This window comes from Hippopotamus amphibius, chromosome 12 (assembly GCF_030028045.1).
Source record: "Hippopotamus amphibius kiboko isolate mHipAmp2 chromosome 12, mHipAmp2.hap2, whole genome shotgun sequence".
NCBI lineage: Eukaryota > Metazoa > Chordata > Mammalia > Artiodactyla > Hippopotamidae > Hippopotamus > Hippopotamus amphibius.
This window is the reverse complement of record NC_080197.1, coordinates 4,504,271-4,529,762: the sequence shown is the minus strand read 5'-3', so window position 1 is coordinate 4,529,762 and position 25,492 is coordinate 4,504,271.

Here is a 25,492-nt window from a genome sequence, read left to right as displayed (position 1 = left end):
TGCCAGGCCCACTCTGCTCCTCACTGTGTCCCCAGGACGTGGGACAGTGCCTGGCATGTGGTCGGCACGCACAGAACGCCCCTGGAAGAATACTCAAGGAAGAAATATTTCCATCATTGAGTTGAAATTATATGAACTTATCTAAAAACATAGTAAATGCATGTTCATTCATTTAGTTCTTCTAAATTAGAATGTGGAGGAGAGAGAAAGAAGTTTGTCTTTATATTAATACTTAAGTGGGGTAAAAAAAAAGAAAAGAACTTTTGGAGCAGATTAACTGTGTAAACAGGGAATATGTTTCACCCTCTTAATAATGAACTCCAGCCACTCTGGCCTCAAACACTCTGAGAAGCTCTCTGGCGATAAATATACAAATCCCAAGGGATTCCATGTTCTGCTGAAGCCCTTAGAGGATTCTGGAAGCTCAGGATCCTAACCTCTGTTTCCCAGGCCCCTGTCAGCAGCAATAAGAGATGCCCAGAATGGGACTGGGCTTAACTCTTCTCATGTAACATGGAGTTCTGACTTTTCAGGAAGACAGGCTGCCCTTCGTCTCCATCGGGGCGGAAATGGATACATCTCTGAATTGCCCCGAACAGGCATTCATAGTCCCTGAAAGCTTGGGGTGGGGTTTACTAGGGAAATGCAGCTAGTTACTCAGTCACAGGGTTATTACCTCCCCTGAAAAAGGCAGATGAAATGCAGAGTACTGTAAGACCGTGGAAGAAAAATTAAGTCCGAACATCACTTGTAAAAGCCCAGGCACTCTCACTGCCGGGCACGTTGATTTTCATTTCAGTCACCGCAGGCTGCTGTTAAGGAAAGTGGACCCCGTCAGAATTGGGTTAAAGCTGATGGGCCAAACAGTACACTTCAGTTTCAAACTATCTAGAAACCACACCCAATGGCCAAAAACACATGTTAAAACAACTCTAATTGTACATTTCAAAGGACAAATGATTTCGTCTTGCTGTGGTCACTGGTAATTCCAAGCTAAATACATTTATGTCTGGCGCTTTGTTTTTATGCATATTTTTGGGAAAGAGTAGGGTTGCGTGTGAGCTATTGCTTTCCTTCCCTTTTTGTGTATAATTTAATATCGAGGCTTGAGGAGGGTAGCTCAGATATCGTAATGCACATTGCGCTCTGGGGATAGCTATTTGCCCGGCTTGAGACTCATGCCCCAGGTGGAGGGGAGGCACCTTGATTAACAAGTCCTCTAGGATTAGAGCCAATAAGGGAAACTGCTGTTAGCAGAAAAAGGGAGAACTGAACCTAGGCAGGCAAACCCAGCACTTGCGCACTGCAGTTTGGCTTCAAGCAGAAGAGGACTTGAAAGGAGGTTGGGGGGTGGGGGGCAAAGGCTCCACTGCTAACGAGACCAACAGCTAGTGCAAAGAATCTCCCTGGCGTTGGACGCCACCTTCCCTGGCTCCTCCACGTGATGGGCAGGGGGTCTCCTGGCCCCTGGGCTCACTGGGTGGAGAGACTGTCAGTACCTCAGGGCCACCGGGGAGCAGTGAGTTCTGGGCTTACTGGGGCTGGTATCTTGCATGCTGTGGGTGGTCCCTGAGCCCCGAGAGCCCACCAGGCTGCAGCCTCTCCAGGCCGCTGCCCCTTCAGAAGCATCCTAGTCCAGTCGCCTCCATTACCTCAGGTGTGAAATGGCAAATACAGCAGTACCCAAATCACAAGGCAATCGTAAAGAAATAACATAAAGCTCCTACAGTGCTTGACAGATGCAGGTGCCCGGTGGATGTTGGCTATTGGTGATATTGATCCATCTATAGCTGTGGTCTGGCCTCAGCCACCCTGTTAGGAATCCAGTTTCCTCTTCTGAAGTCCTGTCTACTTGACTGGACACAGGGCACCTTTAGCATCCTCCCCTCCTTGCAGCAGGGAGGGTGCAGGTTCCTGTCTACATATCTGAATGGCTGGGACACTGCTGCTCCTCAGATCAGTACCCAGGAACACAGCCTGCCTAAGAGCATCTCTACTGCCTGGGAGAGACGGTGCCATTGGACTGATCCCACTTCCGACACCAGGACCCAGCCCTGCAGTGGGTCATGTTTCCCAAGCCCCAGCCTCCATCACTTCTCTAACCAGCCTCTCCTGCTGAGACCCTAGCAAACCTGGGGGGGGGGGTGTGCATATCTGGGAAATTGCAAACCCAGCCCCTGTCCTTGGCATCCCCAGCCCCAGATGGAACTGATCCCATAGGAAGTACAGAAAAAACATAAAAAGACAAAGGGATAAATCACTCATCATCCCACCTCTCAGAAATCACCACCCATTTCATATGTTTTTGTCTGTTTTTTAAAAGATAAGGGTGCTTCCCTCTGCCATGAAAACATAATTGAGATCAAATGTACACACACCGGGTTTCTGTTCTAACAGTATGCCCAAAGTATCTTCCCACCATTCAGTGGTTTTTAGATATATAATTTTTTTGTGTGTCTATAATTCCCTCAAATTTTATTTAAGTCATTGCCTAATGTTGAGTGTTTAGGTTCTGGTCTCCTGGCCTCCCTTCCCTCCCAGGTCCCTGGGTACGGCTTGGTCCTGTCCTGCCACCTCTCCATTGCAGGCTGATCCCATAACTTCTTGAATCTCCTCTTCCCAGAAACACCTGGTGCCATCCCACCAGCAGAGAGGGCCCTTCAGAGACAACAGTAGGTGTGATGGGTTCAACTGCACCCTCCACGAAGATATGCTCAGGTCCCAACCCCCAGCCAGTACCCTGGAATGTGACATGTGACTTTTTTTTTCCCCAGAAATAGGAGTGTTACAGATGTAAATGGTTAAGATGAGGTCACATTGGGGTAGAATGGGCCCTAACCCAAGAGGCCTGGTCTCCTTCTAAGAAGAGGAGAAAATAGCCCTGGGACAACAGAGTGACGCATTTACAGTCAAGCAGAGCCAAGGACTGTCAGCAAACCCCAGAAGCTACGAGCGGCAAGGAAGGATTCTCCTCTACAGGTTTCAGAGAGTGCATGGCCCTGCTCACACCTGGATTTCAGATTTCCAGAACAGTCAGACGAGACGTTTCTGTTGTTTTGAGGCACCTAGGTTGTGGTACTTTGTACGGTTGCCTTGGGACACAAACGCAGGCTTCCTGAAATGCGTGGCACAGACCCACCCACCAGAGGGGCACTTTGGAAACATTACCAGGCAGAGGCAACCCACGCTCCCACACGTCTTTGGAAGCAGTGGTGCTTCTGACTCCCTTTTCTTACTCTGCACCCCAATCCTCCTCTGACTCTGTCCACCGCCCTTTCTGACCCTTCCTCCCCAGCCACACTCCTGATGTCCCAGAATACCTTGCAGCCACCCCTAAGAAGGATAGTGGAGGATGATCCCAAGATTGGACCCTGTAGGGCAGTGTCCTGTCACCTTAATAATGATGTGAGTGACATCACCAAGCCCTTGTTGTGTGCCTGGCACTGTGCTAAACTTCCCACATGGACAGTAACACCTACTTCTCACAGCAGCCCCTTGGGGTAGATGTCATTTCACAAAGAGGGAAACTGAGGCACAGAAGGATTAAGTAATTTACAGTCAGTGGCGCAGCTGGAATTTGAACGTGGGAAGTAGAACTCCAGAGTCCAGCCAGCTCTGCAGTCTTTGCAGACGGACAGTTAGGATGCTTCCCGCCTCCACAGCTCGCAGATTGACATTTAACTGGGGATTTAAAACGCTCCTCTTGTTAGTGGTCTCTGCGCTGCGATCTTCCCCATGAAGTCATGTTACGTAAACCATCAGCCCAGATGCCTCAGAGCGTGGGTATCTCCTGGTGCCCAGACTTGGCTCTAAACCCTGGTTCTTTCAAACCGGTAGCAGGGCAGGGAGGTCCTTGCCTGAACTTCGAGCTGACCTGCCCCAGAAGCGAGCAGTTGAAGCACGAAGCCCAGTGGCCCACAGATCTCAGCCCCTGGGCTTGCTGGCTGGATGACCTTGGGTGTGTGGTCTTGCTTATGTCTTCTGTAAAATGGTGCCCATAGCACAAAAGGTCGCAAGAATCATGGGGTATCACTGATGATGTGCTTAGCACAGAACTTGGGCTGTGTCTCTCCCTCTGAGGAAAGTCTGTTTCTCTCTCACACACAGACCTCATATGTAGTCATTTACAGTAAGAATATCTAGCCATCTAATCTCCTCTTGGGTAAAAAATGCACATTTAGGACTTCCCTGGTGGCACAGTGGTTAGGAATCCACCTGCTAATGCAGGGGACACGGGTTTGATCCCTGCTCCAGGAAGATCCCACATGCCACGGAGCAACTAAGCTTGTGCACCACAACTGCTGAGCTCACGTGCCACAACTACTGAAGCCTGCACACCTAGAGCCTGAGCTCCACAACAAGAGAAGCCACTGCACTGAGAAGCCTGCACACCACAAGGAAGAGTAGTCCCCACTCACCACAACTACAGAAAGCCCGTGCGCAGCAACAAAGACCTAACACAGCCAATAAATTTTTTTTTAAAATGCACATTTAGCTTAAAACCCATGTGTCTCTGCGTGTTTCAATGGAATAAACGTGAAAGAGACCATAAACAATTAGTAAATGCTCTTTTGGGAAGCTTGGGTGGACAAAGAACAAGTTGGGAAAAACTGCGACATGTACAGGAGACAGTACTTCTCTCTATATAAACAGCACTAAATCAATAAGAAGAAAAGACTTTTTTAAAGTCCAATATAAAAAGGGGCAAAGGATATGACCAGACATCTCATAGAAAAAGCAATAAAAGGGGTAACACAAATAGACATTCCTCTTTGCTCATAATTAAAGGAATGTAAGTCTAAACCACCAAGCCAGGGTGTGGGAAACAGGCTCTCACAGGCCATCCATGGGGGGTGTTTGTGCAACCCGCTCGGAAGGAAGGCTAGAGGAGGAATTTCACACACACATTTTGCTGCAGCAATTCCACGGCTAGGAATTTACACCCCAATCTGGAGGGGAAGGGGAGGCTAAGGGCAGGGAACAGTGTTCTAAGCAGAAGGAACAGCATGTGTGCGTGTGTAGGCTGTGGTGGAAAAGGGTGTGGCCTGAAGGACAGGCTGACCGAGTGTGACTGTGTCCTGGTCACAGAAGGTGGCTGGTGACATCATCTCTGAAGAGGAAGATAGCTTGTCTGTGAAGTGTGTGGGGATGAGGGTCCCACGGGACCGAGGAGCACGGGCGGGGGCTCAAAGGAGGAGGAGGGGGTGTGAACATGGCTGAGCTGGACGGAGGCTCTGGCTGGGTCCGAGTCCCATAATTCATAAGTGAGTCTGGTTGGTGGACTTTCTTACCTCCTACATCTTGACAAAATATAAGTGTTTTAAATCTCAAAATGCCTCTGAGAGTGGCTAACCTCCTCGATGAGATGCTGATGGTGGTGGTGAGGAGAAGAGACCAGGAAAAAGGATCCAGAGTGATGACCCAGAGGAGATGTCTGGGAGAGGCTGTGCCTCCCACCCTGCTCCTCCTCCCAGAGATGCTGTAAGAGGAGAGCCAGGGCAGAGTCGGCTTCAAGTGCTGAAGTAGGGGTGGCACTGAGCCCGGGCTGACCGGACACCTCGAACGCTGGTGGGTGGAGCCTATCACCACTACCAGCATCCTTACTGGACACTGAATTTTGAGGGGGTCTGTGGGGGGCCAACATGACCGCTGAAAGCCCATGTCCTGGTACTAAGAAGTTGGTGGGACTCCTTAGAATCAGAGACTTTCAGGGATAGAAGCAAATCCAGGCAACTCCTTAGCCAGTGCTACCTACCATCATCCCGTTTGCTCTAGGATGCCTCCAGTGATGGGGAACTCACTACTTCTAGAGGCATTGCTCCCCGTGCCCACCCCCCTGTGCCAATGGAAGGGAGCTTCCATTGCCCTTGACATAAAGTCCACCTCCTTCCGAGGCCCCGTGGCCCTCCATGATTGAGCTCCTGCTAACCTCTGACCTTGTCCACCCTTTGCTCCCTCACTCTCTTCTCATCAGCCTCACGGGCCTTCTCTCTGGTCCCTGAACACACTGCTGTTTTCTTTTGCACCCAGGCCTTTGCACGTGCTAGTTCCTCTCCCTGGATGTTCCTCCTTCTCGTTTAACCTCCCTCTTTTTTTTCAAGCTTCAGCTATTTCACCTTTTCAGGGAGGCCTTCCTTAAACTCCCAGACTAGATGCCCCGGACCTGCTCCAGATAGGGCTCGTCCCTGTGATTACTTGGTTGTTGGAAATGTCATTGTCTATTTGACTCCGGTTTCCATGAGGGCAGGCGCTGCCTCATTTCCTCCTCTGTCCTCAGCACCTTCCACCAGTGAGTGCTGCGTACACAGCAAGGCCCACAAAATGCATTCACTGGTTGGAACCTCGCCTGGGCCCCTCTCTGCTAGACAGGTCTCCCCTCTGTCAACCCCACCTGACCCCAGCAGTGAGGATGGCCGCCCTTCCCATTTCACAGATCAGGAAGCTGAGGATGACGGCTGGGGCTGGAGGAGGCTTGTAGGAGATGCTGTACAAGAAGGGCTGACCCTGGTTTGCTACACAGGAACAATTGCTCGTTTTGTTGCTGTTGTTGGTCTCGTCACGATAGCCGTGGTATTTTTGAGGACACACAGAGCATCAGAGTGAGAAGAAAATACAGCACCTGCCAAAAGGAGATGGCCAGGCAGCAGCTCGCCCAAGCTCAAGTTGAACTGGCGCCTGGCTGAGAGCAGGGACCTGCCTCTTTCTTCTCAGGTCTGGAGAGTCGACTGCAGGGTCCCTCTCTCAGCAGTAACAGCAGGGAGGGTTCACAAGATTCTTGGTGTCTAGTGCTGACCACACGACATCTCATCTAACCCTTCAAGCATTCCCTGAGGGTGGAGCTATCACCATTCTCAACTCACTGATGGGGACATAGGTGACAAAGCTGAAATGGGACCCAGGTCTGTTCTATTCCCAACATGCTGCTGTCAAGCGCTCTGTAGCACACAAGATGCATGTTAGATTCAGCCAAGACCAGCCAACCTCCCAGTACACAGGTGGAGATCCTGGGCGGGCACCAGCCCTGCCTCCCTGGTGTCCCAGTGCCCAATGGACCACTGGTTGCCCTTCCTGCTGGGAGGCCTGACATTCTCTGGGACATGACACCTGCACTCCCTACTCCGGGGTCAGGGGCTGGTTTTGCACAAAGGGCTTCTGAAAGCCATGCTAGTTTGAGGAACAGTCATACCACACCCCCCGGCCACAACTCAGGGCCACCTCTGGTGCCAACTTCAGAATTCAGTTCCTTCCCTAGAGTCCCCCCAGCTCAGCTTAGCTGCCCTCAAGTTCAAACTGATTTCAGTGGCCTTCCTTCCTTTGCACGGGGCTCTAGATCATTGGCATTGAAGCACTGTATCTTGGAAGTCTTATCAGGGGTTCATTCTGCTTGCAGCTTTCATGAACATAGTGCGCTTCCAACACATTTCCCAACTATTTCTTCGCATGTAGCTTCTTACTAGTTTGCCATCCAGATGGTTTGGAAATCAAGGAAGCGGCTCTTTTTGCCCGAGTTGGTCATTTTGAATTTGCAGACTCCAGCCTCGGTCAGAACATAAGCGAAACAGCTGGCCACGAGTCTACAACGCCAAGTGGGGAGAGGAAGTTTCTGTTCAAAGTTCTCTTTGTTTTAAATAATGAATACAATTACTCATCTCTTTTCACCTCTGATTTTTCAGACGGGTGTACTTAAGTTACTTTTCTCCCCAGTTTTTATTCTCGGTTCTGAAACAGAGCCCCATATCAACAATTAATTTATTATGGACATGGTTTTGTCCTAGTTAATCTGTCTCTAAATGATAACTTGTCATTGCAAAGTATATGGCTAGAGATAAAAGCAGGACTGAAATTAGAAAAAAAACACAAATGAGAGAGAGAAAAAAAGCTGTGGTTTTTCATTTTCCCCCTCAAGCATAAACTGTTGAGTAAGGAGATTTTAAAAGCCAGAAATTGCTGAGGGGTGAACCAAAACTGGAAGCCACTGCACTGGCACAAGACACAGCTGGCGTTGCAGGGTTTTGAGGAGGGCCTGCTGCAGCGGGTAACTAATCACACTTACCCACAGCCTACTCCTGTCATCCCCAGGGAGGATGTTTTCAGAGACAAGAGGGAGAGAGGACAAATGGGAAAAGTCAACGTCCAAATTAGAAACTACCTAGACTGTGTTGTTTTTCTTGGGGCCCCACTGTGCCTTTGATTTCCTGATTGCTCGGAGCGAGAATAACAAAATCCATCTGACCTGGTGATCGTGACAGATTCATCTGAAAAGCTACCAGTTGAATCTGAACTGCCCATACCAGAGGGTCTCAACCGGGGACAACTGCGGCCCCCAGGGGACATCTGGCAGTGTCTGGGGACATTTTTGGCTGTCGTAACTGGGAGGTGCTGCTACTGGCATGGGGTAGGTGGAGGCCAGGGAGGCTGCTAGGCCCCCTCCAGAGCATGGGACGGCCCCCCACAGAGAAGGATCTGGACCGCAACATCCACAGTGCTGAGGCTGAGGAACCCTGGGGGGTGTGTGTGTCAACGTGACTTCCCGTGATGGGGCTGTTGGTGCACCTGCACTGAAGTTTCTTGAACCTGGAGACATGAAGCCCAGGCTTGCCTCAGCTCAGGTACCGAAATCATCTAAGTATCTGAAGGATTAACGGGGTTCTGTTTCCTTTCAGTAAAGCACAAGGATCTTGTTGCCTGGTGATACAGCCAGTGGTGAAAAGGACTTTTGAAAAAGGGTTCAGTGGAAAATGGTGCCTGGCTTAGAGCCGGGAACTTTGAAGGCAGCCCGCACGGGATGGTCGCGCTTCCTAGCCTCTGGGTCTGAATCGCGGGCTCTGCAAGTGGCCTCCTGCTTCTTGGCTTCTCTCCTGTGGCATCTGTCTGACTTGTGGTGGCAAAAGGTCACCAAGGAGCGAAGCAGCAGGACTCCGGAGAACGAGCCGCAAGGCTACACTTGCAGTGATTTTGTTGGCACGACAGGGGCTTGGGAGCTGCCAAGGACAACAGCCCTGTGCAGTGACCAGGACTGCAGGTTTCTGGGGTAATCTGTCCTACTGCGCTGGACTGTCCCATTCCCACAGGATGGAACAGCCAGGGAGGAGGTGGAGGAGAGATGAAGACCCAGCATCCTCCTTCTCTGCCTCCCAGCTCCGCACCCAAAGGGAAAGTACACAGACTCTTTTCTCAGGCACCCCCTCCTCGCCCTTCCTTCCACTCTTACTTTCCTGGCATAGGGCTGCCGTGGCCTATTTTTGCTCTGAGGGAGGACTCCGTGGCGGTGGACAGCTGTGTGACCTCTTACCCCAGCCCTTCGATAAATGTCCCCTCTTGGTGGATGTATTTGCAGCTCTTCAAACTGCTAACACACTTTCCCTCCACCATTCTTCAGACCCCATTCATCTCTTCTGCAAATATCTTGCTTCGGAAGTCGGGGCTGATCGCAGAGCTCCTGCAGGAAGACCTGACTTTACTCCTTTCCCATAAGAGGAGTAAAGTGTGCTCGGCAGTACCCGGGCAGCGACCTGACGCCTTGGGGTTGGGCTGTGTGCTAGGTGTTTCTTCTGCCCTCCTTCTTGTAATCCTCACAATAATCCCAGACAGAGGTGAGGATCTGGTGAGACCATTTGACAGATGAGAAAGTTGAGGCTAAGAGAGCTGACGGAGGCCACACAGTTGATATGAAACTGATCTGGGCTTTTGAACCAGGTGGTCTGACTGCAGGGCAGAATTCTTCACCCCCACAAGGTGAGGGTGCTTGGGGCTGGGGCTGGCACCCTGTGGTTATCATTGTAATTTTTGCCCATGGTGGTGCACCATGGTCAGCTGGCATTTGCAGACAGTTTTGTTCTTCCTACCCCCCTAAGAAGAGGCAGTGGGACAGCAGTTAGTCCTGGAGATGGCACTGTCTCCTCTACCGGGGGTCCTGCGGTCACTTGCCTCCCTGCCCCAGGCCTGCTGGGCACCAGAAGTGAGGGGGAGGGTCCAGGGTCACTGTAACCTCCCCTAACTTCTTCCCCAGCTCTCCCGCAGGACACCAGCTCCAAGTCCCAGCAGGTCTAGGATTCAGTGGGCTAGACCAGATTCTGTAGCCCTGGTCTGAGTGACAAATGGAGCTTATACCTTGCCGAGGGAGTCTCAGTGGGCCTGGGATCCTCCTCAATTTTTTTGGAGGTCCCAGCCGCCCCGGGGCCTGGCACCAGGAGCTGCTCCGAGTGCCTGCAGGCCAGGCTGCGTTGGGCGCGCAGCGCCGTGGGCCGTGCACTTGGTGCCGGAACCGGCTTCCCCCGCACGGGGCCCAGGAGGAGCCTGGAGGTGCCGCAGGTGCCGGCTAGGTGAGGCTGGAGAAGAGCACAAAGCGCCGAATCACCGGCCTGGTTCACAGGCCCACACAGCAGTCCCCAAGGAGCCCCAAGGAACTTCAGACGGCAGCTCCCTCCCTTCCGACCTCAAGCAGCGAGCCGGTGGGGGGAGGGTGGCACCTACCTCCCAAAAGCACCAGGACGCAAGCGTAGGGGAGCATGGCTGCGGGCATCCCGTCGGGGCGGCAGGACAGCCCCCAGGGAGAGGAGGCGGGAGCGCGGGGCTCTCCGGTGGCAGCGGACTGCGCGGCCGGCTGGGGTCCTGCGAGGAAGTTGCGAGGGTCCTGCGCCCCCCTCGGCGCTCGCACGCGCTCACCCTCCCGGGCTGTTGATAGTTGTAAGCCGAGCTGCGCACTCATAGGTCCAACTTGCCCGAGGAGGTGGAGACAGCCCCCGGCCGTGCGCGCACAGCAGCGCCTCGCGCCCAGCCCTCTGGCGCAGCTCCTCCTGCCATTCAGAACCCCCAGTCGACCCCCCTCCGTGCCCGGGTTCTTGCTTCCCCACCAAGTCTTTGCAGTGAGCTAGGAGGCCTCCCTCAAACTCTTGTTCGTGCCAAGCCAGGCGGTGCGCTCCTCTCGCCAAAGCGCACCGCTCTCCAGGCAGGTTCCTAGAAGGGCCAGGGGGTCAGGGGAAGCTCGTCCACGCCCTCTGGGCCCTCAGACCCCCAAGGCTTCTATTTCAGGCCTTCCAGATACTCTTGGAAAAGTCGCGTCAACTTGGAGGCCTGCGAGTGCGGGAGCGCGCAGTGAATGTGGCCAACCTGGGGCGTCCAGCAGCCCACAGCCGCTCCCTGTAATTAGCTGACTCCGCTCCAAAGAGCATCTGGGCAAACAGTGTGACAGTGTGGAGCAGACAAGGGCGGTCCCCCCCCCCGCCCCCCGAGTCCTCCTTCTGCCCCCACCCCCCCATTTCCCATCTGAATGAGTCAGCTGAGGGTGGCAGCGCAGAGGCAAGGCAGCTGGGAGGAGCAGGAGGGGGATGGATGGGATGCCCCCAAACCAGCCACCTCCTGCCGGGACCCGAGGCCCTGGGCCTCCCCGGGTAGCTCCCCAGTGGCAGGCGAGCCTTGAAGAACAGGAGTAGCATATGGGAAGGAGGACCTCCCAACGTATTGGATATATGAATGAAGAAGAGACAGCGAATCACTTGGGTTGGAGAGGTGTAACTGGATTGCTCCTACCTGCGCGGATCTTCGGGAGAATGGAAGTCAAGATGGGTGGGGGTGGGGGCCTGAGATAGTAGACCAAGGAGTCCATTTTCATTGTGTCATCCTTAGCTGTGAGAGAGAGAGAGAAGATAGAACCAAGAAAGGAGAAAGAGAGAAAGCAAAGGGGAGAAGGGGAAGAGAAAGAGAGAGAAGGAAAGAGAAAAGGCAGAGAGAGAGAGAGAGAGAAAGAGGGAAAGGCAGGGACAGAAGAAAAGCCTGAGAGGAGAGACAGACAGAAAGGAGGATGGGAAAGGGAGAAAGAATAAGAGAATGAGAAAGAGGGAGGAAGAGAGGGAGAGAATAAGACAGATGGAGATTGTCCCTTTGGGGAGGACTTGAGTACACGAGGACAGGTCTGTGTCCAGGGTGCACGTCCAGGCGGTCCGCTTGCCCTCTGAAGGGCTGATAGTTGCACCCATCCACATTTGTGGGCTGCTTGGCCCTGGGGGTCGGTAGACAGCACCCTATCTTTTCATTCCTCACCAGAAGCTTGAATGAGGCTCCCAGGGCCCTCTGGAGCGCTTGGACTTCAACTTCAACCTGAGGACCCCTGACTGGGGACCACTGGGCTGTCCTTAGCTTTCCTCTTCTTCTCCCGAAGCAGCAGAATAGCAAAGTGCGGGATGAGGCCACAGCGTGATCTTACACAAATGGAAATGTGAGAGAAACAATCTGAAAATGACATTTTTTTCCTGGTCTCTGTGGATTGCTGAGAACAGCGTGAGACTCGAGGTGGCCTTGCTGAAGCCGAGATGGGACCAGCTCCCCGGCAGACAGTGGCCGTGCACTGCATATTAAGTTTCTGTGAAAGGGGTAACTTATGGGGGGGGGGGGGAGAGTTGCTAAGGATGATTATTTATAATTGCATAATTGTGATTATTTGTGGCAATTATGTGCCTTTAAATTTTCAAAATTTACAACTATGGATAGTTTTAAAAACTGCGTGCAATTCTGTCTGTGACTGTTTGAGGCTGTACTCTCTGGGCTTCCTGAATGCGGGCATTCTGCTGTTCCAGGTCGATGATGGGGCTTTGAGTATTAATGGTTTGGCATGGGGAGGGGCGCTACGTTAATGTCTCAGGTGAGGCTATGATTTGATGCTTTCAGAGCCTCTTGTGCTGCTATTAGAGATGAGAACTTCCCTGCAAAGCTTGGTGCTCATGTATTAATTGTCATATTGGCTTATATATAAATAGGAGGAATTTCTGATAATTATTTTGACCTTGGTGTGGTCCAGGTCCTTTAGATGCAAGTACTTTATATCTGGGCAACCTGATAAGGAGGAAGTCTTGTTGGCTCCATTTCACAGAATGGGGAAACTGAGTTCGGAGAGCTTGGGCCACTGTCCCAAGGCCACACAGCTGGAAGGTGGCAGAACTCCTGGGTCCCTGCTTGTGTGTGGGGTGCTCTCGTCTCCATGGGATGCCCCGTCTGCCTGTGCTCTTGGCTGCATTCTGAATCTGGAGATCCTAAATGAGAAAGCCTGTTCTGTAATCACAGCCTTTCTTCGAACAGGCTTAGGAATGACAAGGAAGTACTACTGCAAAGTGCTGCCTAAGTCTTAATTAAATTCTGTTGAGACTGAGGGTTACAGGTGGTGCCTGCACCCGCCCAGCTGCACACTAATAGCGGGTGATGCTTGGGAGGATGGGAGAAACTGGAAAGGGCCTTTGAGGCTGCCTTGTGCTGCTCTCCTGATTTTACAGGTGAGAAAACAGAAGCACAAGGGCAGATAGGCTCCCTGTTCAGTGCAGATTTTACTCAAAAAAAAAAAAAAAAAAAAAAGGAAAAGAAAAAGCAAAGAAAATGAACAAATAGTGTTTGATCAAGACTCCCCTCTGGTCACAAGAAGATCAGACAAAAGAGAGAGAAGGAACTGAAGCTAAACTCATTTGGCTTCAAATGTAGATATTTATTTATTGATTTAAAATAAATAAATTTATTTATTGGCTGCATTGGGTCTTCATTGCTGTGCACGGGCTTTCTCTAGTTGTGGTGAGCAGGGGCTACTCTTCATTGCGGTGCACAGGCTTTATGCGTGTGGGCTTCAGTAGTTGTGGCGTGTGGGCTCAATAGTTGTGGTTCGCAGGCTCTCGAGCGCAGGCTCAGTAGTTGTGGCGCACGGGCTTAGTAGCTCCGCAGCATGTGGGATCTTCCTGGACCAGGGCTTGGGCACCTGTCCCCTGCATTGGCAGGCAGATTCTTAACCACTGTGCCACCAGGGAAGCCCAAATGTGGGCTGTATGTATTTTTAACCAAAAATACTTCTATTGTTCAGACCTTGCATTTTGCTGAAGGCAGGGTGGTATTCACTCGATTCCTGACCCCTTTCATACCTACAGAAGCGTCACGTGAGAACATTTGAAAGGTAGGAATTATAAGGTTGTTTGGAGGAGAAGCAGGTGATTTCTTGAGCCCGGAATCTGCTGGCCCTGAGCCGTGATGCCCGCGGGCTTCATGGCAGCGTGGCCTCCAGAGCCGGGCTTTTCTGGCTTGTGAACCACAGGGGTCCTCCCGGCGTGGTGAGAGCTACAGGGGGAGGGGGGACCCCGGGAGGCTTTTCTGGGCGCATGTGCAGCCGGTGTGAGGGCAGGGCCCTGAGCCGGATGTCCAGGGTGGGCAGGGGAAGCAGCCATCCAGGCTTCGTGTTTACCTCCCACCCCACGCTCTCCCCACATCCAAGTTCGGGGCTGGGCCCGCAGGAGAGGTTTGCAGAATGGGCCTCTGTCTTCCCTCCCCACCAAACACCTACCTTCTCATCCTTGTCCCTGTGAAAAACACCACGGGAAGATAAGATCAGCCCACGAAATCTTGCTATAAAATGGTCTGTTTCCTCTGCTTGTTATCAGGGGTGTCTGATCAAAGAAATGGTGCCCGGGCCTGGTTAGCTAATAACCAAATAAACATGCAGGCTGGCTTCCCTGGCTGGGAAAGACGGGTGGGGGCTGCTCTGGATAAAGTGAGGGGCGGATCAGAGCAGGCTGGACCCTCCCTCAGGGACCATTCCTGCCTACAGAGCATCACACTGGCCCTGGAGTCAACCAGACCCTCGCTACTACCCCTATGTTTCAGATAGAGACACTGAGGCAGAGAACCTGTGTTCTTGTCCCCTGGGAGAGCCCATGGTCCTAGGGTGACTGACACACATTTGTCCCCTCTGGTAGTTGCCATGGTGTCCGTCCAGCACCCCTTGCCCTGTGCATCACCTGCTCCCAGGCTGCACACAGGCCTTGTGTGTGTCAGGGGCTTGTGACATCGTGTGGGATGAACAACTGAATGGTCAAGTAAATTATCGTAGACTGAACCCTGGGTCGTGTCAGAAGACGGCATTGAAAATCTTTTCTTTTCTTTCTTTCTTTCTTTATTGGCTGCGTTGGGTCTTTGTTGCTGCATGCTGGCTTTCTCTAGTTGCTGAGAGTGGTGGCTTCTCTTTTTTGTGGAGCACGGGCTCTAGGTGCGCAGGCTTCAGTAGTTGTGGCACGTGGCTCAATAGTTGCGGCTGGCAGGCTCTAGAGCACAGCCTCAGTAGTTGTGGCACTCAGGCTTAGTTATTCCGCGGCATGTGGCATCTTCCCAGACCAGGGATCGAACCCATGGCCCCTACACTGGCAGGCGGATTCTTAACCACTGCACCACCAGGGAAGTCCCTTGACTGCAAATCTTAATGCCGCCACTTAGCAACTCACCAGGGATAGGCCCGGGTGAGGAGACCAGGGCTCAAAAGCGGAGGAGGCGCTCACTGTCAGGCTCTGCAGGGGCAGGGTGGCTGCCTGAAGCCGAGCACCTCCTTAAATTTTGAGCCCTGGGTGCCTCCCTGGTCTCATCTTGTCTCAGCCCTGCAACTCACGCGGTCTCAGTTTCCTCCTCTGTAAAATGGGGATAGTGCCCTCACTACCCTGTAGGACTAAGAAGACTGCCTGTACAGTGGGCACCGGGTGCAGGATCCAGTCTCCTCAGGCCCTGAGACTCCTTGCAGGGAAGTCAAAGGTCACATAGCTGGTGTGAGATGAAGCCGGGATGAGAAGCCGCTCTGGGGCTTAAAATCCTGCTCCTCAGCCTGACCTTAAACTGCCTGAGTCCTAAATGACTTCCGGTTTACCTGCCCCTGAGGGAGGCCGATTGTGAGAATGCCCTGGGATGCCCAGAAGCTCTACCCGCCAGCCCTCACACCTGTCTCAGTCTTCTTGCCCCATCAGGCTGTTGTAGGAGTAAGGGGGTGGATGGGTGGGTGGGTGAGTGGATGGATGGATGGCTGGGTGGATGGGTGGATGGAAGGATGGATGGGTGGGTGGATGGGTGCGTGGATGGGTGGATGGGTGGGTGGTTGGATGGTTGGGTGGGTGGATGGATGGATGGATGGATGGGTGGGTGGATGGGGGGATGGATGGGTGGATAGAATGACTACCACTGCAGTTGTCATGGCTGTTGTTCTGGGTGGTACCCAAGCTGAATGGTTTGTTGATTTTATCCTCTCATTTATTAATTTGTTAGTAATAATTCACTAATATACTAAGTCACCTTTGGGTTGCCGTTCGCCACACTGTGAAGACACATCGTAGTCCCTGCGTTCAGTGTGCCCTTGCCCGCAGTGTGCCCTCACTCGCAACGTGCACTCTCAAAGGTGGGGCCATGTGTCCGCTATGAGTAGCCACAGAGCCCAGCACAGTGGGAAGAGTGAAGAGCAAACCTTTGTTCTCATGTCGCCAGGCTCACTTGCTTGGGAGGTTTGGGGTTGGTTTTCTTTTTAAATCTCTGGGTCTCCAGCCCAACCAGCATTTCTGATTGGTGCCAGGGCTGCTCGTGGTTGGCTGGGGAGTGACTGGATGGGCAGCTCAGGCTGGGCACCAAGTAGCCTTGTCAATACAACAGCCAGACAGTCAGCTACCTCTGTTGCTGGGATGGATGGACTGTTTGGAGCTACTCGGACACACCAGGGCTCACAGGCAGACTGTAGGAAGAATGGGTTGGTTCAGTTCATTTTACTTGAGGAGCAAGAAAACTCAGTGTGAGAGAGGGCTTCTGTTGCTGCCAGCTTGGGGGAGGCTGCCGGGCCCAGGAAGAAAGGAAGGCTTTGGTTTTGGACGGAGTTCATGTCTTGGCACTGCCTTTCATGAGGTGTGTGACCTTGGGCAACCTCTCTGAGCCTTTCTGCTATCTAAAAAGTGAGAATCCTCAGACAGGAGATCCAGGAGGTGAGGTCAGTGAAGCTGTCAGTGTGGGGCCTGGGGGGTTGTGGTCTTCGGTAAGGGGGTGGCCGTTTCCATTTGTGGGTGACTCCCACGTGCCTGAGACACCTTGCAGGCCTCAGTGCTCAGGGTTGGAGCTGGGAGGGCTTCAGGGGATGGGCAGTTCACTGGTTTTCAAATGGTCCCTTGGGGGGCCTCCCTGGGCGGAGAAGATGGGAAGGGGGCAGGTGCAGGGCTCTGAGGTCCCCCTCTTCCCCGGCCCAGGCTGACTTAGCTTCATGCTGGTGTCTCTGTCGGGGAGGGACGTGGTGGCCCCCTAGGTGTCTGTCCAACATGGGGACTGTATTGGGGGTCCTTGATGTTATCGGAGAAATCAAAGAGATGCACACAACCATACAGAGAGATCTAGAAAACGTTGTGTCTCGGGAAAGAGGTAGGAGCAGAAGGGCTCGTTCGTGGACGCTCTGAGCACAGACCCACAATCACAGGTTTCCGTGTGTGTTTGCCTAAGGCAATGCGTCCAACAGATTCGAGAGGCTGCCTTTAGGATGGCACGTAGGGAAGTGGGCATGGAAGCGGGACGGGGGGAGGGAGAAAATGATAAAATACAGCGAATGAGGGGCCTCCCACAGACCCGAGTAATTAGCCCACCATGAGCTCAGTAACGTGATTGTAACTTTCTGCTCAGAGTCCAAAAAGTAAGATGGACAAGAGTGAGGAAAACGTGGACTCACCTTCCTGAACGTTGGGCAACTGAGGCGCAGTGAGGGCAGGAGGCCTCACCCGGGTGGTCCTCTGCCTAGACACCGGGGCACCATGCGGGTGCCAACTTCTCCTGCCTGCAGGTGTTTGCAGAGGAGCTGACCGGAGCAGGGTCTCCCCTGTCCCCAGCCACCAGCCCCTGCCCAGCCACCAGCTGGGTGGCAAGAAGGCAGACCTACTGTGACGATTCCTCTGTTTTGAGGGGCTTTTGTCAGGGGAGTAAAATTAAAAAAGAAAAGTTAGGGGGCATGCGTGGCTGCAGGCTGTTGATTTTTTTAACAATAAAATTTATGGTTGTCCCCAGTTAGAAAAATCAATCTATGCTCCTAACATAGCATTTAAAAAGCACAAAGTTGATTATTTCTCTCCTGTTATAAAGTGTTCAGTGTTTCTCATATAGTTTTTGGAAAATGCAAAGTAGAAAGAATAAAAATGACAGTCACTCGGAATCTGACCACACGAGGACAAGTCCGGCTGACGTTGGGATGTGTGACTTTCTTCTCCATTTATATATATATTTTCCAGTCTGTGGTCAAATTTAATAATGTGAATGTCTAAATAAACCACTAGTTCCCCAATTTCATCTTTTGACTTAATTTTCCAGCCTTTAAGGAACTGTCAGTTACAAGGCTGTGGGGGCAGGGGAGACGAGAGGACAGAAAGCGAGGTCGTATTAGTCATGTTCTGTTTTGCCCTACGTATCCTGAGTGTTGGGTTTGCTCTTGTTTTATTTTGTTTGAGCCTTTCGACATGTTAGGCATCTGTTTGTAAAATTTCCTCTGCTTCCGATTTCAGTCTGGAAGCAGCAAATTGATTTTAAATAGAAATACCTTGAAGGGGGTGTTTGCATGGGGGCTGAGAAATCCATGCAGAGGGGCTCCACCATGAGCTGCCAAGCAGGGGTTTACGGCTGGTTCATCACATCAACAGAAGAGGCAGTGCGTCGTTGGCGGAGAAGGTGAGCTACATTCCAGGGGAACAGACAGAAATTTGGGGGCGGGGAAGCTTGCTATTGCTCAGGGCACAGCCCAAGCAGAAGAACTTAGTTTTTATTTTTCCTTCTTTTCTTTTTCTTTCTTTTTTTTTTTTTCAGTTTACAATTAACATTCAGAGTTCAGTCTCCACCCTCCCTCTTGAAATGGAATTTTTATCTCTTGATTCATGCTACAAGATAAAACCCCTGTTTATCCAGTTGCATGAATAATTGATAAGCTCTTTCCAACTAGCCAGAAGCAACTTAGCAGTCTCGCCTTGCGGCCTGGAACCCCTGGCAATTTCCGGAGCGCCGGCAAGAGACCTTTGCACAGTTTCTGCTTGGAGTCCACTGACTTTCTGTCTCAGGGGTGGGGTTTATCTCTTGATCCAGTTTCGGGAGCTACAGATTAGGTACCTAGGGTTCCAGCGTCGTCGGGGATGCGGGGAGGAGGGCAGGGCACATCAGTGTCCACTTAGATTTTCTGAAATCGAGCCTGTGACCGGTGTGGGTTCCGCCGGGAGCCTCCTGGCTGGCGGCTTCAGAGTTCACGGCATTAATTAACTCTAATCTGTTCCCTGATAGTTTAAACCAGACCCAAGATGTGAAGGTATTTTCTTTCCTAATATTTAATGGGCTTAATGAGATAGCAGCGAGGGCCTGTGTCTCGCCTCTTTAATGCACTTGGCTCTCTGGCAGTGTTTATATGATAAAAGCAGTGGGGTGTAATTTATGCGCTTAGCTGGGGTTTATCCTTTTTAAACAGGTCTGGACGGCTTACCTGTTATATTTGGCTCAAGCTGGCTTAAAAAAGAATTTATAGAGTGTACTGCAGAATGTCCCAATTCTGCAAATCCAAGGTAAAAGCGACCTGGGGTGATGGTGCAAAATGCCCCTGAGGAAAAGGGTTCACGACATAAGTGTGCCTTCCTCCTCTCCCTGTCCCCCACTCCAAGCATCTTCCCACCAGGTTTCAAGGTGGATTTGATGCGGCTGAGATTGCGGGTGCCTTGTGACTGGCGGGGTCTCAGATTGAAACCTGTTGAGAGGAGCTGGCTTCCAAGTCTCTAGGGAGTTGTGTAGTCCTATCTCGCCTTGGGGGAAGCAGGGCTTTGATTTAAGCTGCTCTCATTTATCAACCACACCATTCATTCCGTTTTCTCTTTCATTTGCGGAAGGTAGAAAATGAATCAGAGGGTTGTTGTTTTTTTTTTTTTCCTGGCCCGTTTCCACAAAGCTCCAGGAAATTAAGAAACATGCCATTAGTTTTAACAAACAATTTAAGCAAACTCAAACCAGAGGTCTCACCAAAGGCCTAGGATCTGGATGAGACCCCGTTAATGGTCCTGGCCTTCCTGGTGGACGCTGCCAGAAGTGGAGGAGGAGCCCGTGGGGAAGGAGGGGGAGCAGGAAGACCAGAGCCTACTCATCCTCAGTCGTTCATTCAGCAGACACTTGATGGGGGTGAGGTGGGAATGGAACCAAGACTTAGGCTTTTGCATAGAAATCAACATGTAGATTCTAAAATGCACAGAGTTGTTTGACTGGAATTGTGTTGACTCTGTAGATGGGTTTTAGAGGAATTGACACCTTAATCTTAACTCCCAGTGCATCTACGCGGCATCTCTCTCTGTTTATTGAGGTCTTTGGTTCCCTTCATTACTGTTGCCTAATTTTCAGCATGTAGGGTTTGCATGTATTTTGTAAGATTCATACCTAATTATTCATGGATTTGGTGCTATTGTAAATGGTACCTTAAAATATTTCAATTTCCAATTGTTCATTGGACGTGTCTAGAAATATAATTAATTTTTGTATCTAGACTTTGTGTCCTAGGACCTCACTAGATTCACTTTTTAGTTCTAGTAGCTTTTTCATAGATTCTTTGGAATGTTTTTTGTGTAGATAATTATGTAATCTATGAATACAGACAGTTTCATTTCTTCCTTTCCAACAAGGATGCCTTTGCGCCCTGGACTTATTGCAGCAGCACCTTATCGAGTAGGAATGACGAGAGCCGATATCCTGGCCTTGTCCTGGATGTTAGGGTAGAGGCAGTTAGTCTTTCCTGTGTGTGATGTCCGCTGTAGGTTGTAGGCTGCCCTTTATCATTTTAGATGCTCTTCTAGTCCTTGTTTTCTGAGAGTTTTTTTCTTTATAAATTTATTTATTTATTTATGTATTGGCTGCATTGGGTCTTCATTGCTGCACAGGGGCTTTCTCTAGTTGCTGCGAGCGGGGGCTACTCTTCATTATGGTGTGCAGACTCCTCATTGCGGTGGCCTCTCTTGTTGTGGAGCACGGGGTCTAGCCGCGTGGGCTTCAGTAGTTGTGGCTCACAGGCTCTAGAGCTCAGGCTCAATAGTTGTGGTGCATGGGCTTAGTTGCTCTGAGGCATGTGAATCTTCCCAGAGCAGGGATCAAACCCGTGTCCCCTGCATTGGCAGGTGGATTCTTAACCACTGCACCACCTAGGAAGTCCGAGTTTTTTTTTTTTTTAAATCATGGATGTGTCCTTATAAAATGCTGTCTCTGCATCTTTTGTAATGATCACAATTTTTCTTCTTTAACCTGCTGATCTGGTGAGTTTCACTGATTTTTTTAAAAATAAATTTATTTATTTATTGGCTGTGTTGGGTGTTCGTTGCTGCCATGAGCTTTCTCTAGTTGTGGTGAGCAGGGGCTACTCTTCGTTGTGGTGCACGGGCTTCTCTTTGTGGTGGCTTCTCTTGTTGTGGAACACGGGCACTAGGCACACGGGCTTCAGTAGTTGTGGCATGCAGGCTCAGTAGCTGTGGTGCACAGGCTTAGTTGCTCCTCGGCATGTGGGATCTTCCTGGACCAGGGAATGAACCTGTGTCCCCTGCATTGGCAGGTGGATTCTTAACCATTGTGCCACCAGGGAAGTCCCAGTTTCATTGATTTTTGAATGTTGACCCAGCCATACATTTCTGGGATAAACTCCACTTGAGTGTGATGAATTATCCTTTTTCTATATGTTGGATTTGATTTACTTGCATTTTGTTAAAGATTTTTATCTGTATTCACGGAGGTCACCCATCTGTAGTTTCCTTTGACTGTAATGTCTTTGTGTGATTTTGGCATCAGGATAGTGCTGGTCTCATCAAATGAGTTGGGAAGTGTTCCTTCCTCTTTTGTATTCCCAGAGAATATGTGTAAAATTGTAAAATATTGTAAAAAGAAATATTGTAAAATATCTCTCTCTTAAATATTTGGTGGAATTCACCATTGAAGCCATTTGGGCCTGGGGTTTCCTTTTAAAAAGGGCTTTAACTGTACATTTAATTTATTTACTAGATAAGGAATTATTCAGGTTACTTATTTTTTCTTGAATGAGCTTCAGCAGTTTGTGCCTTTCAGGGAATTCCTCTATTTTATCTAAGGTGTCACATTTGACAGAGTTGTCAGATAGCTGTCATGTCTGGCATAGAGCTGATTGTCATATTGCCTTATTATCTTTTAATCTTTGCAATGTGATGGCCAATCTCTCATGCCTGATATTGATAATTTGTGTGATTCTCTTTTTCTATTGGTTAGTCTGGTTAGAGGTTTATCTGCTTTATTTTTTTGAAGAAGCAGCTTTGGGTTTTATTTCTTTTCTCTATTTTTCTGTTCTCAATTTCAGTAGTTTCTGCTCTTATCTTTTTTTATTTCCACCCTTCTATTTATGATTCTATTTTATCTTTCCTATTGGCTTAGTATTTACATCGTAAATTTTTTTTAATGGTTGCCCTAAGTTTTACAATATAAATCTTTAATTAAAAATTCTGACTTCAAATAAAATGATACCACTTTATGTAGTCCAGGAAACTTACAACAATATGCTAATAATTCTTCGTTCAAATGTTTTGTAACATTGGTGTCAAGTATTTTGCTCTTGCATACGATGTGAGCACACAAAAACTTGCTGCTACCTTTTCTTTACTATGATTTTTTTGAAAATCAGATATCTTTTAGCGTGAGAGTTGGCAAACTTTTTCTCTGAAGAGTCAGATAGTAAATATTTTAGGTTTTCAGCCTGTATGGTTTTTGTCACAGTGTCTTGATTTTACCATTGTAGTGTGAAAGCAGCCGCAGACAATACATGAGTGAATTTTATGAATTCAATACAACTTTGTTTACAAAAATAAGCAGCAGGCAGTATATGGCCCACAGGCTGGGAATAAATTTGGGGTTGATCGTTTTCTCTTTTAGTACGCTAAAGATGGCATTTTCCATTGTCTTTTATCCTGCCTAGTTTCTGATGCGACATCTCATGTCATCTCTGTTCCTCCGTAGGTAATGTGTTTGTTTTTCCTCTGCCTACCTTTGATTTTCTCCTTGTCCTTAGTTTTCAGCAGTTTGAATACGATACGCCTACCTTGGTATTTGTTTTTGTTTATTTTATCCTGGTTGGTGTTCTCGGAGCTCCTCAGAGCTGTGGTTTGATGTCTGTCGTTAATTTTGGAAAATACTTGTATTAATTTCAATTATTGATTTTAAAGTATTAACACTGGTTTCCTGGCTCAGAATATGGTATGTCTTGGTGAATGTTTCCTGTGTACTGGGTGGAGTTGTCTGTAAATGTCAATTCAATAATTATTTCTTCAAACATTTTTTCTGCCTCACTCCCTCTTCTCCTTCTGGGATTCCAAGTACACTTCTGTTGGACAATTTGTTATTCTCCTGTAACCCTTGGATGCTCTGAGTTTTAAAAAACTCCTTTTCTCTTTGAGTTTCAATTCAAATAATTTCTACTGACCTGTCTTCAGGTTTGTTTCTACCTGTGTTGTTTCCTAATGCGTCTGTCAAAATCATTCTTTGTCTTTGTTACTGTGGTTTTTATTTCTAATATTGCCACTTGGTTCTTCCCTATAGTTTCTGCTCTTCTGTTGAAATTACCCCTGTGATCCTTCATGGAGTCTTCATTTCCAGCAGAGCCATTGACTTGTTAATCAGTGATGTTAAGTTCCGATCTGATAGCTCCAGCATCTGTACACATCTGAGTCTGATTCTGTTGATTCTTTTCTCTCTTGACAGCTTGCTGCTTTTTTTTTTTTTTTTTTTGAGTGCCTTAAGCATTTTTATTGAAAGCCAGACATCTAGGGTTGGACAGTAGGGACTGAGGTGAATAGTTTTTGTGTCTGGAAACGGAGCATGCCTTTCTTTCTGCCGGGCCTGTAGTCTGGGGAGATGCGTCAGGCCCCTTAGGAATTCAGCTGGGTTTAGGTTTTGTTGTTGCTAAAGTTACCCCCAGTGTGACACCAGCTTCAGAGTCCTCTTTTGTTAGTTTGTGTTTATGTTGGGAGTTGCTTTGCTCAGAGCGTTTTCCTTCATGGCTGCTCTACCCTCAGCTTTAAGTCTTCCTTTGCACTTTGCCAGAGAGAGGATCTCTCTGCATCCTGTTGCCCCTCTCCCAGGAGCAGCTGCTGTAACTTGCAACGCCACACTGATTTGCCTGGTGGTGGGGCCTGAGGAGTGTTCTCTGTTTGGAATATGCCTTGATCCAGCCAGGCCCTATAGGGTCCTATCCAAGCCCAGCTGTAGGTCTGGACTCAGGACGTCTTCCTTTGCATCCCACTCCACCCTAGGAATAGAGGGGGTTTTTGTTGTTTCCTTCAGTCAGCTTCATTGGTTTTCACCAGTGTCCTAAGGGGACCAGGTTTGATTGCCCTTCCCCTAGACTTTCAGGAGATGGGGAGAAGGACCCGGGGCGGGGGGGGGGGGGGGCTTTGTGCTTTTCCTGTGTGGCCGCTGTTCGGCTCCTTCAGGCCTGCCCTATGAGGGAGCTCTCTCAACATTCTTACCCTGCCCTTTCCTGTCTTCATGTGAACACCGGTTCAGCGGTGGAAGCAGACCTGGATATAGAATGAATTCCTCTTATGTCCATGACTCCCAGGAGTCCTACATTGTGTCACCAGCCCACACTCAACCTTTAGCAATTTGTTAAATATTTTAGCCTTTTTTTCCTACCTGTACCCCCAGTAAGCAAGTGCCCCCGTTGTGTCTCTCCCTGGAGGCACCCATCTTTCCTTAGATTTCAGGTTAGTTGGTTCCCTGGCAATGTCAGTTCTCTGCTGGATTAAAGAAAAGTTGCAAAATTGTCTGACTTGTTTTTTTGTAATAGTAGTAAGGACGCTTTTCTAGCTTTCCACATCTGAAGCTGTCTGACTTCTTTTAAAGATAAATTTTTTTCAGTATAAATGTTTCCTTTAAATGATAAGTTCATAACATGAAGCAAAGGGTCATACAGGTGGTAGAGGAAAAGGCCAAAAAACAGCGGGGGCGGGGGGAGGTGACAGGTGAAGGTGTGATGTTGGGAAAAACTGGCTTAGGGACAGAGCTTCGGAACCAGCATTCTCCCTCATGGTATCTGTGTGACCTGGGGTGAGGGACTTGACCTCAGTGAGTCTCAGTTTCCATTTCCTCTTTTGTACAATGAAGGTAAAATGTGATCCACTCCAGAGGATTAAAAGCTCTAATATATAAAAAGTGCTTGGGATGGGGCTCGGCTCATGTTAAGCGCTCAGTAAAGGGCGGTTATTCATTTTCATAGATCTGAAGACTGTTTTCACAGTGTGGGAGGCACTTATAGATGTACACAGATGAGAAATGAGTGGGCTATTTTCTTTTTCTAATAAAATTTATTTTATTAAAATATAGTTGATTTACAATGTTGTGTTAGTTTCTGCTGTACAGCAAAGTGATTCAGATATATATATGTGTATGTGTATATATATATTCTTTTTCATATTTTTTTCCATTATGATTTATCACAGGATACTGAATATAGTTCCCTGTGCGATACAGTAGGACCTTGTTTATCCATTCTATGTATAATAGTTTGCATCTGCTAATCCCAGACTCTTGGTCCATCCCTCCCCTCCAACCCCCTTGTCAACCACAAGTCTGTTCTCTATGTCTGTAAGTCTGCTTCTGTTTCATAGATTAGTTCACTTGTGTCATATTTTAGATTCCACATATAAATGATATCATATGGTGTTTGTCTTTCCCC